Source organism: Muscardinus avellanarius (genome assembly GCF_963383645.1).
Source record: "Muscardinus avellanarius genome assembly, chromosome: 22".
In the NCBI taxonomy this organism is placed as follows: Eukaryota; Metazoa; Chordata; class Mammalia; order Rodentia; family Gliridae; genus Muscardinus; species Muscardinus avellanarius.
This window is the reverse complement of record NC_137808.1, coordinates 7408177-7423207: the sequence shown is the minus strand read 5'-3', so window position 1 is coordinate 7423207 and position 15031 is coordinate 7408177.

The window sequence follows — 15031 nt, the reverse complement described above, 5'->3', positions numbered from 1 at the left end:
TATCTCTTTAATCCTTACAACAATGCTGTAAAGTAAGCACTCTATTTATGTATTGCTTCATTTGCGTTTTACTTCACCCATTTTACAGATAGGGGAAATGGTGAAGGCACAGAGAAGCAAAATAATTTTCCCCCAGTCACACAGCTAGTAAACAGCAGGACCAGAAAGAGGACTCAGATCCGCCTGACCCTTGCCTCTGAATCTGTATGCGTTACCTCATTCCGCGAGCCCAGCCCAAAGCTCTGCATTCACACTGTTTATTATCCTGAATAAATATGCATAAGCATGAACAGGATCTGTGGCATTGCTTGAAATTAGACAAAAGTGTCCAAATTTGAATCTGAGATTTCCAGATGCCCACTCAAGACCAGAGCCACAGTTCAGCAAAATCTTCTCACAGCATCGGCTCGTTCCTGCCTAGTCATCTCCTTTCTTCCAGTCCTAGGTCTCAGGGTCTACTTGGCACTATCTCGGCCTCTCGGCCTCTCTGAGATGGTGATATTTACTCACGGGGAAAGGATCCTACACGTACTGCCTTCCCTCTCCACCTGAAAGTGTATTACATTCAACGTGTGTTGGCAGCAAGAAAGACAGTGCTGAATCACAGAAATGTGGCTCGCCCTCTTTCCCAGGAAACCCGATTTATAGGGCCTGCACCTACAGAATCGGGAACCTGAAATCAGTTTACCTGGTACGCTAGCCATCTGCAGTGTGTGCTGCCAGCGACCCCTGCTGGCCAAATGAGACTCTGCAGCCTAGCTCTGTTGGAAACTGCAAATAATGAAGTCCAGATCTCCCTCAGTCCTAAAAGATTTGCCTGTGTGATGGTGGAGGGGACCGAGAACCAAATAGCAGACATTTTCTTCTGAGAGCTCTAAACCTTGGAACGTTGGGTCCTCTCATGCATTTAGCAGGCTTTTACTGAACACGTGCCACGTTCTACGCCTGGACCTGGGTCTAGAATATGGAGTCAGCTGGGACCTTGAACGTTCCTGCTCTTCTTGAGAAGAGAGGGCTCCACATCACTCTGGTCAGGGTGACGTACGTGGAGAGGACCCGGCCTTTCTGGTCCCACTTGCTCCAGCCACTTTGAATTCTACACCATAGTACTGAGCGTGTCTGTCTGCTTCTCTGGATTTCAGCTCGGCCATATTTAGACCAAGAAAGGGAAAAAGAGAGCCAGAGAGGGACCATAGTGCCCCACGATTCCCTCAGAGCTCCAGCGCACTTCTTTGTCAGTCAGCCTCCTGTACCACCTCAGATTTTGAAAAAGCACATGAAGCTGGGGGTGTTGGCATGGGATGAGACAGGGGGATCCCAGGTTCAAGGCCAGCCTCGGGAGCATATTGAGACTTTCAGCAACCTAGTGAGACCTTCTCAGAACAAAAACAATTAAGAAAGGTTGGGTGTAGCTTGGAGATAGAATGCTCCTGGGTTCAATCCCCAGCACCAAAAAAAAAAAAAAAGTTCTCAACTCAAACACTTCATCTTCCAGTATGGAGAAATTCAGTCTTTCAGCCTTTGTTCCTAATTCTGGCAACTTCTCTCACTTTTGAAGAAGGACCCCTTGTAATGGATACTGGGAGGAGGAGCACATACCACTCTGAAAGCCCCCAGGCTAGATGAGGACGTGTCAGACCACCCAGACCATGAGAAACTCCAAGGAAGAATGTGCCCAGGGCAGGCGTCACTGTATTGAGCACCTAACTGTGTTCCAGATGATGCCAGCCCTACCTCCTCTGAGCCTCACAACAAATCTAAGAGGTAAGAATTAGTCGTCTCCTTTTTCAAATGTAGAGACTAAAGTTACAAACTGTAAATAATGAAGCAAATAAAAATCCACCAGCTATTCCTCCTGGGAGGTGGAGGAGGGCTTGAATCGAGGCTTGCTCGGACTGAACACAGCCCAAATATGTGGGACTTAAGTTGGACTTTAAGTGATCAGGATGTTCAAGTGACCCTCCCCAATCTTTTGGAGCAAGAAGGTCAGGTGGTCCTGTGCCCAGCAGGGGTGGTGACTTGTGTAGGTCCCCATCAACAGGGAATAAATAGACATTGAAGCTGGGCATAGTGGCACACATCCAGGATGTACTTGAGATGCTGAGACAGGAGAATCGAAGTCTCGAGGCCAGCCTCAGCAAGTTAGTGAGACCTTATTTTGAAATAAAAACGGGGCTGGGGGTGTAACTCTGACGTATAATTCCCCTGGGTTTAATCCCCAGTAAAACACAAACACACACACACACACACACACACACACACACACACCCCTCCTCAGTGTTGAAAGCTACCCGGGGCCCTCGTGGCCACCCCCTCCACCACCTTGTGGTTTGGCAAGATGTTCACTGTCTACCACTGAAGAAAGTCTTACCTGCCCAGGGTCACAAAGCTGGGGTAACAGCCCCCATGTGTCTGGTTCCCCAGGCCGGAACACCTGTATCAGAGTTCTCCAGAGAAACAGAGGCATAATAGAGCTGCAGAATGAGGTTCCCTGCACAGGATCAGATCACGTGATTACGGAAGCCAAGAAGCCCACAATCAGCCCTCCAGCTAAAGAATAGCAACGCCCGGGCAGCAGCTATAAATGGTGGGGTAACACAAGGTACCTCTTGAAGCTGCCAAGGTTTCCCAGAAGTGACAGAAGCCTCTGGAACTTGCTAAGAGGAGCAGGGGGACATTTGGGGTCAGTGAGAGGCATCGAGGGTGCCTAGGGACCTGGGAGGGTTGCTGGACAGGCTTCCACGAGCAGTGGTGATGTGGGGCTCTGAGCGTTGGGTGGCAGGAGGGCGTGGGAGAGGTAGGGGCTGTTGGAAGGAAGGAAGAACTGCCAGGAAGCACCTAGGGCTGGCCAAGGGCCATCACAGCCATCCACAGATCCGTAGATCCTGGGGACACGGGTTGCTGAGTGGCAGCAATCCAGCCTCTGAAGCGCGCCCAGCAGGATGTGCCTGGGCAGAGGGGGGGTGGGGTGGCCCCGGCCTAGTCAGCACTTGGCTTCCCATGTTGCCCCGGGGGTTATCTCTGCCTTTTGAGGATTTTTTTTTTTTTTCATACTGGGGATGGAACCCAGGGGCATTCTACCTCTGAGATGCACCCCGAGCCCTATTTTTTTATTCGTTTGGAAACAGGGTCTCCCTAAATTGCAGAGGGTCTCACTAAGTAGCTGAGGCTGACCACTAACCCGAATCCTCCTGTCTCGGCCTCCCGAGTACTGAGATTACAAGCGTGTGTCACCACGCCTGGCTAGGAACATCTTTCCAAAGCCTCTCGTTCTTGGAGTTAGAGGGCTCACTTGGCCCCGTCTGAGCAGGAGTGAGCACCAGGGACACCTCATGGACAGAGGGGACAGGACCGTCCAGCGCGAAGGCAAGGGTCATGTAACGGCTGATCACTTACAGCCAGGTATTTTCCATAAGCCTCAAAACAGCTGCACTAGTGGTATTCCCATTTTATAGACATGCAAACCAGCTCAGAGACGAGGTAGTGAAACTCGCCATCTACCACGTAGGCCATGCTGGGATTTGAGGCCAGGTTTATCAAACCCAGAGTCCTTGGGGTTTTTTTCCTTTGTACCAGGCAGCCTGGGCTCTAGCAGAGGAGCCCAGAGCTGCCTCACGCTACAGGCAGGTGGCAGCAAATCAGCCACCAGGTGGCGCTATTGCTAAACCCAGGCCAGTAAGGTCCAAAGACCCTCGCTGAGACTAGAGGCTCCATCCAGATCTCTCACCTGGTGCCCAGGTGAGGAGCAGAAAGGCTGCCTTTGACTAAAAAGTATAATACACTAACACTTTCTCACCTCACCCCACCCTAACTGATCAGCCAGACACACCTGAGTTCAGTTCTGAACACCCCCAACCCGTCTGTGTGACCTTGGACAAAGGACTTCACCTCTCTGATTTCAGTTTTCTCATCTATACAAATGGACCAAATCAGCCCCTCTGGTGGGGACATTGGGATAGTTAGATAAAATGATGGAGCCAGGCTGTGGCCCATGCCTGTAACCCCAGTACTTGGGAGACTGAGACAGGAGGGTCGCAGATTCAAGGACAGCCTCAACAAATTAGCGAAGAGACTCTTCCTTTCTTTCTCTCTTTCTTTCTTTCTTTCTTTTTTTCTTTTTTTCAGGTTTGGGGATGGAACCCAGGGGCATTCAACCACTGAGCTACACTCCCTGCCCTATTTTTTTTTTCTTTATTTTGAAACAGGGTCTCACTGAGTTGCAGAGGGCCTAAGTAGCTGAGGCTGTCCGTGAACCGCGATCCTCCTATCTCAGCCTCCCAAATGCTGGGATTACAAGTGTGCGCCACCATGCAAAGAGGCTGTTTCAGAATAAAAAATAGAGCCAGGCGTGGTGGTGCACACTTTTAATTCCAGCATTTGGGAGGCTGAGACAGAAGGATCACAGTTTGCGGATAGTCTCAGCTACTTAGTGAGGCCCTCTGCAACTTAGTAAGACCTTTATTTAAAGTAAAGAATAAGCCAGGGGCAGTGGCGCACGCTTGTGATCCCCGTGCTTGGGAGGCGGAGACAGGAGGATCACTCAGGTTCGAAGCCAGCCTCACTGGCTTAAGAGGCCCTGTGTCCAAATAAAAAAATATAAAATAGGTCTGGGAGTGTAGCCCAGAGGTAGAAGGGTACCACCAATAAATAAATAAATAAATAAATAAATAAATAAATAAATAAATAAGGCTGGGGATATAGCTCAGAGGTAGAATGTCCCTGGGTTCCATCCCTAATATTGCAAGAAAAACTTTAAAAAAATAAAAAATAGGGTTGGGGGTATAGTTCAGAGATAGAATACCTCTGGATTCAGTTCGGGATGCCCCCCCCCACACACACACACAGAGTTTTAGCCTGGGGTCGTGTCGAGGGACTAAGCTGGCATACAGCACAGGCGGTGAGTTTGTTCTGACCCTATGCCCAGTGATCAACCACACAGCCCTTTAGCCAGGCCCTGCCCGGTGGCTGTGGGCCGTGCTTGGTCACTGCCTGGCTTGCTGGCACTGAAGTCTTCCCCCAACCCATTTGGACCTGAACTTATGAGTGCCCACAGAGACAAGGCCCAGTGCTAAAACCGAGACGACGATGCTTTCCAGGGGAAATGATTTGGGATGGTTTTTCTTTCTTTCACTTTTTTCTGTGCCATCTCATCATTTCTTTCAACAAAGAAGAAGATCTCTTGCTTTTATATTCCCAAACACCAAATCGATGACGCTGTTTTCAAAACGCCTCTCTTGGCCACCAAGAAAATGGTTCCAAATGAGGACTCCAAGGGGAAGAGAAGTGATTCTTATAGTTGAATAAGCATGGTGGCACATGCCTGTAAGCCCAGGACTTGGGAGGTGGAGACAGGAGGATTACAAGTTCGAGGCCAGCCTCAGCAACTTAGTGAGACCCCTTGGCAGATACTTAGAGACTTTATTTCAAAAATAAAAAATAAAATGGAGTCAGGGTGTCGCCCAGAGATTGAATGCCCCAAGATGTTAAGTAGCAGGAAGGGGAGAGGGGATGTTGGTGGTCCTGGCTACCTGAGAACTAAGGAGAAAATACAGGACCAAAGAAGCCCCTGTGCGTCCGTGGCTAAATATTCTCCTCTTGCCTCATCTGCAAATCATCCTAGTTTCTCAACCACAAACACCCGCAGAGGGAGCTGGGAGTATCAGCCCAACTGATAGACGGGAGACCAAGGTTGCCTCGCACATCTGTCTGCCCCGCGCGTCTCTCTCTGACTACGCCGTCGGGTTTCTTCAACTCCGTTTTCCCAGTGGAATTCATCCCCTCAACCTCTGGCCAGGTCAGTCTGTTCTTCCCGCCTGGATCAATGGCACCACCAGCCAGCCCCTTCCTCCATCCAGTCTGCATTAATTATGCACCTACTGTGGACCTGCCCTCAGGGCGCTTGCAATCCAGCCGGTGGAGACGAGGCGATGAACATCTAAAAAGAAGTAAAAAGTAAAAATACCCAGTGTGGTCGAAGCGGATGAATAAAAGAAAAAGATAAAAATCAAGCCAGGTGTGATGGTGCACACCGGTCATCCCAGGACTTGGGAGGCTGAGACAGGAAGATGTCACGTTCGAAGCCAGCCTCAGCAGAAGGTGGAATGATGCTGGGTCACCAAAGAAATAGACGCATGAACATATAAATCAATAAGGAAAACCACCATGTCCAGCCACCGGGACCAGCTCCATGACCAGCAGGCCGTGTTGTCGCAAGGCTCCAAGGTTGGCAGAAGAGGCCCGGAGCTCTTGATTTTAAGCGTGGGCTTTGGCATCTGGCCTGGCTCCTGCCCCATCATGTGACCTTGATGGGTCTTTTACTTCTCCTTGAGACTCACTTCCCTCGTCTGCAAAATGGGACAGATATTCCTAACCCTGGAGACTTTTGCAGGGTCTGGGAGCTCCATGAGAGATGGCTTGTGCCGACCCAGCACAAGGCTCCTGGGGCCAGCTGGTCCCCTAGAAAGGAGAGCCACACAGCCTTGACGCAGAAGGACTGGAGGCCCGGCCCAGCCCCACCGGGCACCAGTGAGTGATCTTGGACAGACCCCGACCTCTCTGAGCCTTCGTCCTCTCCCCTGCAAAATGGTACTGGCCTCTTGCAAGAAAAGCACCTGTCCCTGCACTCAGCACTCAGTAGGTGCTCAGCCAAGGTGCTGAGTAGTTTGGACTTCACCGTGGCGACTGCTGGAGCCGTTGCTCCAAGCCCTGCTTTCTAGGCCAGGGCAGCTGCAGGCCCCGGCGGGTGGGTGCTTTTTTTTTTATCTCCCAGCCTCAGTGGGCTCCGCGGCAGAGCTCGCCAGAGTCCCTGGGCTGCGGACAAAGAGCTGTTGTTCCCGCGGATCTAAAATTGCTTTCCCTCTGATTGCTGCTATACAAACCCAGGCGGCGGCTGCTTCCCCATCCAGTTGGGTCTATTTCAAGAACACGCTGATTAGTGTTGATTGCGCCTTGATTAGGCAGCAAACGCATCGCTCAGCCCCCTCCCCAGGCTCTGAGGGGGCGGGGGGATGCTCGCCTGCCCTCTCCCCTCCTACCACCCGGGGACCCTGAGGCCACCAGGAGAACCAGCACACCTGGGCTGGGGTTATCATTCTGCCTCCACCTCCCCATGGGGCTTCAAGAAGGTACATCCATAAGAGTATGCAGAGAAGCATGGCTGTGGGGTGGGCTCGCAGCCCCCGGGCTGGCTCACTGGCCAGGGGACAGTCCCTCAAAGCAATCTGCGGGGCCAGGTGCGGCGGCGTGCAGCTGTAATCCCAATACTTGGGAGGCAGAGACAGGAGGATCGCAGATTCGAGGCCAGCCTCAGCAATTTTGTGAGACCCTGTTTCAAAATAAAAAGGTCCGAGGGAGAACTCAGAGGTAGAGCACCCCTGGGGTCAATCCCCAGTACCGCAAAATCACAGTACTGCTGCTAAGTAGACCTTCCCTTTACTAAACTTGTGGCCTGCCCTTGAACATATCCGCACATGCGAAGCCACCATCATCCTTTTTTTTTTTTTTTTTCAGTACTGGAGATGGAACCCAGGGGCATTATACCTCCAAGGTACACCCCAGCCCTACTTTTTATTATTTCTTTTGTTTTGTGGTACTGGTATTTATTATTATTATTATTATTATTATTATTATTATTATTATTCTTGAAATGGTCTCGGCCTCCCAAATGCTGGGATTACAAGCATGTGCCACCATACTCAGTTTATTCTTTTTTTTTTTTTTTTTTTTTGCGGGTCTGAGGATGGAACCCAGGGGGCATTCGACCTCTGAGCTACACCCCCTGCCCTAGTTTTTATTCTTTATTTTGGAACAGAGTCTCACAAAGTTGTGGAGGGCCTCACTAAGTAGCTGAGGCTGTCCACGAACCGCAATCCTCTGGTGTCAGCCTCCTGAATACTGAGATTACGAGCGTGCGCCAACACGCCTGGCTCACCATCATCTTTTGAAACAAGTGTTGTGTACCTGTTTTTCAGGTGAGACGCCTGAGGTCAAGAGGCATAATTTGAGAGTGCCCTGAACTCTAGGCTGCTGCCTCTGGTGGACAGACTGATTCTTGGAATAACTAACCTAGAACCCTATTTAAAAAAAAAAAAAAAAAAAAAGCAAATTCTAAGCTCCATCCTTAGAGACTTGGAATCAGTAGGTCTGGGATGGGCCCAGAAATCAGATGTTGTTGTTGTTGTTTGTTGTTTTGGTACTGGAGACTGAACCCAGGAGCATTTTTATCTCTGAGCTACACCCTCGTCCCTTTTTACTGAGGCTGGCCTCAAACCTGCAATCCTGTCTCAGCCTCCCAAGTACTAGGATTACAGGTGTGTGCCGCCATGTGCGGCTTGCTCGGTACCTCTAGTAGATACTCAGGGCCTGGCCTTGTCCTGGGCTTTATCTCGGGTGCAGAGCAGACACCTAAGCCGTCCTCTGCATTTATAGCTGAACCTTCAGAGAGAGAAGGTCCCAGGCACCTTCCTTCATACCAGTCATCTTTATAATCACTGCGTTGGTCAGGGGGACTTACTGACAAGTTACACACAAAGAAACCCACAGCCAGGAAGGGAGGACGAGTCTCGCGCACACCCCGCACGGCCAGGGCTTGTGCCCCTCTCTTTCCTGACGTTGCCACCTCTGCCCAGGTCGGCATCAGCGATGTGGGACACAGGCAAGAGCTTTGCCCAGATCCAAGGATTCCACAGCCCTGCAATCTCCCACCTCCGTTGCTAAGCAACAGCTGCTCGGTGCTGAGGGTATCAGCAGAAGCTGAGCAGAGGGGCTACAGCAGCTGGCGTGGTCCTTCACAAAGAGATGTTCCCAAGGGAGGCTCAGGGAGAGCCGGAGCCTTCAAGATGAGCAGGGACTGGGCCAAGGCCGCTAGAGATGCAAGGTGACATATCCTAGCAGCGTGCGTCAGAGCCAGCAATTCCTCAGGGGTCACTAGCACTGAGCCCACGGCTGAAACCCTGAGCTCTGGAGCCCGGGCACGTGGCCCTGCTCCTAGCCCGGGCTCCAGATCTTCAGCAGAGCGGTGGGGCCCACAGGACAGACACGTTTATGATTTCTTTTTCTGCCCTCCACCCTCTCGTTGTGAAGAGAAAGCCCTAGAGAGCGATCCTGGGGCAAAATGTGAATCTGAAAGCAGTTCTAAGCGCTGCTGTCTCGCTGTGTGACTATGGGCGAGCCCCTTCACCTCTCTGAGCCTCAGACACCACCGGGGTCGAAAGCCTTGGGTGACAGCCAGTCTGGGTGCCAGGCGCAGGGCAGCCCTTGGGAAGCTTCCTTTCTTTCTCATCTGTTTCCTGCAGAGCTTGGCAACTGCACGTCGAAATCGAGGCCTCCCCAGCCCCGGTTCCCACTCGGCCACTTGCCTGAGCCATGTAAGAAGATGAAGGAAGCAGTCAGGCTGGGAGCCCGCTGGGCCCTCGATGTCCTGTGCAGAGGAGAAGGAAAAGGCGGTGGCTCACGGGGCACGGACAGCGTTGGGCTAGAGAGAGCAGGGAGGGTGGCCTGCGGTCTGTGCTGGCCATGGCCTCAGCCGAGTTCAGCCTTCCCTCCCCCTCCCTCTTTCTCTGCCATTTCCCCCGCCCAGCCCCCGGCCCCAAACTCTACTTCCATCCTGGCTGCCAAGGGGAGAAACTAGCCAGGGCTCTGCCTACACAGACGCACTCGTGCACGCACGTGTACACACACACACACACACACACACACACACACACACATACTCTCTCTCTCTCTCTCTCTCTCACACGCTGATTTTCCTGGTGGAGTATTTTGATTTTTCTCCCCCTGAAATATTTCTATTGTCTTGGCTATCTCAGCTGGGGCCATTTCTAAGCCAGGCAGGGTGGCACACACCTGTAATCCCAGTATTTGGGAGGCTGAGTCAGGAGGCTCACAGGTTGGAGACAAGACCAAGACCCCATTTCAAAGTTAAAAATAAAATAGGTTCAAGCCGGGCGTGGTGGCGCACGCTTGTAATCCCCGTGCTTGGGAGGCGGAGACAGGAGGATCGCGCAGGTTCGAAGCCAGCCACGCTGGCGTAAGAGACCCTGTTTCAAAAAATATAAAATAGGTCTGGGAGTGTAGCTCGGAGGTAGAAGGGCTTCCAGGAACCCCAGTACCACCAAAAAAATAAAATAAAATAAAATAGGTTCTTGGGAGGCGGAGACAGGAGGATCGCGCTGGTTCGAAGCCAGCTCAGCTGGTTTAAGAGACCCTGTTTCCAAATAAAATATAAAATAGGTCTGGGAGTGTAACCCAGAGATAGAAGGGTTTCCAGGAACCCCAGTACCACCAAAAAATAAAAATAAATAAAATAGGGCTGGAGGGTAGCTCAGAGGTAGAATGCCCCTGGGTTCAATCCCTGGTACTAGTAATCCCAGTCCAGCCAAGGAGCACAGGCAGTTCTGATACAGAGAAACAAAACCTCGCGAGGGGCCTCGGCCTGTGCCAGCAGCCGAGAGGTGGGGAGCGGGCTTCGGGTGGCAGGCAGCGGTCAGCCCCCTGCAGCCTGGGTGCTGAGCTTGCCCAGCCTGTGAGGAGGGGCCTGGGCTTCGACTGGTCACACCAGGGGCTCCTTGCCCAGCCGCACAGGGCGTCCTCCCCCTTGACTGTCAGGAAGGCCTTCACACAGCCCTTGTGTCTGGATGGATTGGGGGACTTATCAGTCCACTCTTTTCCATTTCCCCACACTTCCTTCAGTATACTTCTTCACTGTGATTATGTCTCTCTTCTCTCTCTCTCTTCTCTCTCTCTCTCTCTCTCTCTCTCTCTCTCTCTCTCTCTCTCTCTCTCTCGGCAGTGCTGGGATTGCACCCAGGGGCATTCTACCTCTGAGCTGCACCCCCCCAGGTCCCCTACTTTATTTTTATTATGAAACAGTCTAGATGGCTGTGGGGGCGCACGCTTGTCATCCCAGCATTTGGGAGGCCGAGACAGGAGGATCACAGTTCAAGGCCAGCCTCAGTTAGTTACTTAGACCCTTCGCAACTCAATGAGACCCTGTTTCAAAATCAAGAATAAAAACTAGGGCTGGGGGTGTAGTTCAGAGGTAAAATGCCCCTGGGTTCCATCCCCAGTACCTCAAAATAAGTAAATACATACATACGTACGTACATACATACATACATACATACATACGGCTCAGTGCATAGTTCCAAGACAGAATGCCCTGGGTTCAATCCCCAGTACCATCAAAAAAGAAGGAGGAGGAGGAGGAGGAGGAAGAGAAGAAGGAAGAGGAAGAGGAGGAGGAGAACTTGAGAACCAGGCATGGTGGCACAGGCCTGTAACCCTCAGCAACTTAGTGAAATCCTGTTTCAAAATAAAAAAAAGTAAAATAGGCCTAGGGGTATAGCTCAGGGATAGAATGCCCCCAGGTTTGATCCCCAGCAACACACACACACACACACACACACACACACACACACACACCCCTTATTGCCTATTCTGAGCTGATCACCTTGCTAGATGCCCACTTCCGGCCTTGTGAGTAGATATATTTTCAAATAAGCAAGAGAGGAAATAAGTCAAGTAGTCAGTAAGTCGGTCTGTGAATAGATCAGATGATGACAGTCAGTGGTATGGTCGGGGAAGGGGTCCCCAAGCTGGAACCACGAGGCAGGCGCAGGGGTCCTGACTAGTGATCAGCAAAGGCCACTCAGCAGAGACCTGAGGGAGGAGAAGGCAGCCCAGAAAACAAGGTACAAGCAAATCCTTGCCTGAAGTCCGGAAAGGAGGCAGGGGAGCCAAGCCCCTGAGCTCAGCCGGGGGGCGTGGCCTTCGGGGCCAGGCAGAATTGCAGAACAGAGGGAGCTGGTTTGGATGCTTCATCCAGCCATCCCTGGCCCCCAGAAGGTTGGTGGGGGGGACCCATGGCTCCCACCCCTGGCCCTGGAGGGTCCTGCTGAATGTTCAAAGCAGCAGCTGCAAAAACAACCCTCCTTCAACTCTCCTGCAAGCCAGGCCCAGGCCGACCGACATCCAGGCCCGCATGCTGGCGCTGATGTTGGAGAGGCTTCAAGACAGCGGGCGCCCAGGGAACACATCTTGTCAGGTTCCAAGACTGCTGCCAGTTTGTTCCCTGGTCCAGGGGATTTAACCCAGGCAAGACCAGAAAGATACCTGGTCCCATTGCTAAGAACCTCTCTACCTAGGAGTTCTTCTAGAGAAGAACCTCTCCACCTAGAAGTTAAGTGGAAGTTTATCCGTAAAATGGAGCTCCCAGCTGGTGAGGGGGCACATGCCTGTAATCCCAGGACTTGGGAGGCTGAGACAAGAGGATCACAGGTTCGGGGCCAGCCTCAGCGATTTAGTAAGGTCCTCAGTAAATTAGCAAGACCCTGTTTTAAAAAAAAATAGGGCTGGGAGTGTAGCTCAGAGGTAGAATGCCTCTGAGTTCAATTCTCATACCCCACCAAAAATATGGAGTTCCCAGCCCACCAGAAATTTCTAAAAAATATCCATGTTTCCAGGTCTCATCCCTGACTTGCTAATTCAGAATCTCCCAGGATATTATTCTGGAGAGAGAGAGAGGGGGAGAGAGAGAGAGAGAGGGAAAGAAAGAGAAAGAGAGAAAGAAAGATAGAAACTGGGTCTCTCTAAGTTACTAAAGGTAACATGTGAAATTATATCACTGAGACTGTCCTCAAACCTATGATCCTCCTTTCTCAGCCTCCCAAGTACTGAGAAATTCAGGCACATGCCACCAGGCCTGGCAGATATTCTGGATTTTTTAACAAGCTATTCTCTGACAGGCAATCAATACTCTGGAACAGGGCCAGGCTCAGCACAGGACAATGGTGGGGAAACGGGGCCCTGGAAGCAGAAGCCATAGGTTTAAATCCTAGAAGACACTCTGTTTAACCCTGGGCAGGTCGAACAACTTGAGCCTTGTCTTTAATGGGGAAATGTGCAGTGACTCCAATTTCTCCATGAATCGCAAAGAATCTTCAAAAGTATGCCAAGTTCCTGGTGTAGAGCAGCAGGTGTCTTTCCAACTGCCTTTGAGGTATGTCCTGCGGCTAGATCTTCAGCTCAGCTTGTCAAGGCTCCCAAATAATTCCCGGGGTGCTGGCAGAGCCCCTGCCTGTTTCTGCTGGAGTCTCCCAAGCAGGTCTCTGGGCTGCAGCCAAGGGGACTGGGCTTGTGCAGAGAGAAAAGGATCCCCCAGGTCCCCGGAGGGCCCCTTGCGCTCACCCGGTTCTGATGGGAAGACAGGGGCTCAAGGAAGGCTTAGAGAAACAGGCCAGCCCTAAAGTAGGTCAGCGCCCTCCTAGCCGCTTGACCTCCGACCCAGCCACCAGACCTGCAGCCGGCTTGACCTCTGACCCTTTTCTCCCCTCCCCCTCTGGCCATCGTTGTAGGAGAGGGAGGTCTGAGCAGCTGGTTCACACAGCACAGGCTACAGCCAACAAGGGCCTCTGATTCACGCTGCTGTGCCAGGGGGCTGGTCGCCCACCTGTCCTGACTTTACTTAGGGAGCACAAGATGTAGATTCCTTTTTTGGGGGGGAGGGATGGAACCCAGGGGCATTCCACCACCAAGCCACACCCCAGCCCTATTTTTTTGTTCTTTATTTTGAAACCGGGTCTCACTGAGTTGCAAAGGGCCTCACTAAGTAGCTGAGGCTGTCCGCGAACCGATCCTCCTGTCTCAGCCTCCCGGATGCTGGGATTACAAGCGTGCGCCACCACGCCCGGCTAAGTTTTGTTTTTACTATTATTATTTTGAAACAGGATCTCGCTAAGTTGTTCAGGGTCTCTTCACTAATATGCTGAGTCTGGCCTCGAAATGTGCTATCCTCCTGTCTCAGCCTCCCAAGGACCGAGATTACAGATGTGTGCTGCCACCCACACATTCAGTGATGGCTATCAATGCTGATAACTGGGGTGTGGTCACCACATACTTATTGGGCACTTTGCTGCCCGCAGGGCACTGGGATCTAGCAGGGACAAAGGTACAGACCATCCCAGCGCAGGTCCCTGAACTCCACGCTCCAGGGACCCAGCGGGTGTGATGGAGGGTTCTGGCCCCAAGTCCCAGCACCTCCCCACCGCACCTGCCCCACCTCGGCCCAGAGGGACGTGACCTGACCCCCAGGCAGCGGGATTCAGGGCAGTCGGTGACCCTGCTTCCCAGCTCTCTGTGGCCAAGCTGCTTTCCCACCATAGCTGCTCAAAATGAAGCCGCAGGGGCCACTTGATCCTGGCGGTTATTTCTCGAGAGCGCCTGTGCCGTGGCTTTAGGAAGTGAGGAACTCTTCCACCAGCCCTGAGAGGCCAGGCTCTGCCGAGACCTGCGCCTGGGCAGGGGGCAGGGGCAGGGAGCAGAGCCAAGCGGGGTCTTCAGGAGCCGGCCCAGAGGATCCCACGGGGGCTAAAAGGGTCATCGTGAGCCTGGGATGACTAGAAGCCCCATTTTCCCAATACCCAAGAACTGGGGCGCACTGACCCCAAAGGAATCAGAAATAGACCAGAGCCAGTTGCTGGCCATGTGCTGTGAAAGACACATCTGGAAGGGAACACCTCCTTGTGGGGTTCGGCGGCTTGGAAGTCGAGATGTGGTAGGAACGTCACTAGAGAATCCGGTCCTGGAGCCAGGCTTCCATTCAAGTGGCACCATTTCCTCCTTGTGTCTCAGTTTCCTCATCTGTAAAATGGAAGCAAAAAATCCACAACTGAGTCTGTTGCCCATGGCTATAACAAAATACCTGAGGCTGAGTACAGTATAGAGAAGAGGTTTACGGACCTCATGGTTCTGGAGGTCGAAGAGCGTGGCATCGATGTCTCCTGGCAGATAATGTCCCAGCGAAAGACACATGTGGGAAGGGGGTTTAAGGGATATGCCAGGCTCGTGTGTGTGTGTGTGTGTGTGTGTGTGTGCGCGCGTGTGTGCATGCGTGTGCGTGTGTGTTACTGGGACTTGAACCCAGGGCTGTATATCTTGGAGCTATTTTTTTTATTTTGAAGCAGGGTTTCATAGCGAGGTCTGGAGACATACTTGTAATCCCAGTGCTTTGGAGGCTGAGACAGGAGGATCACGG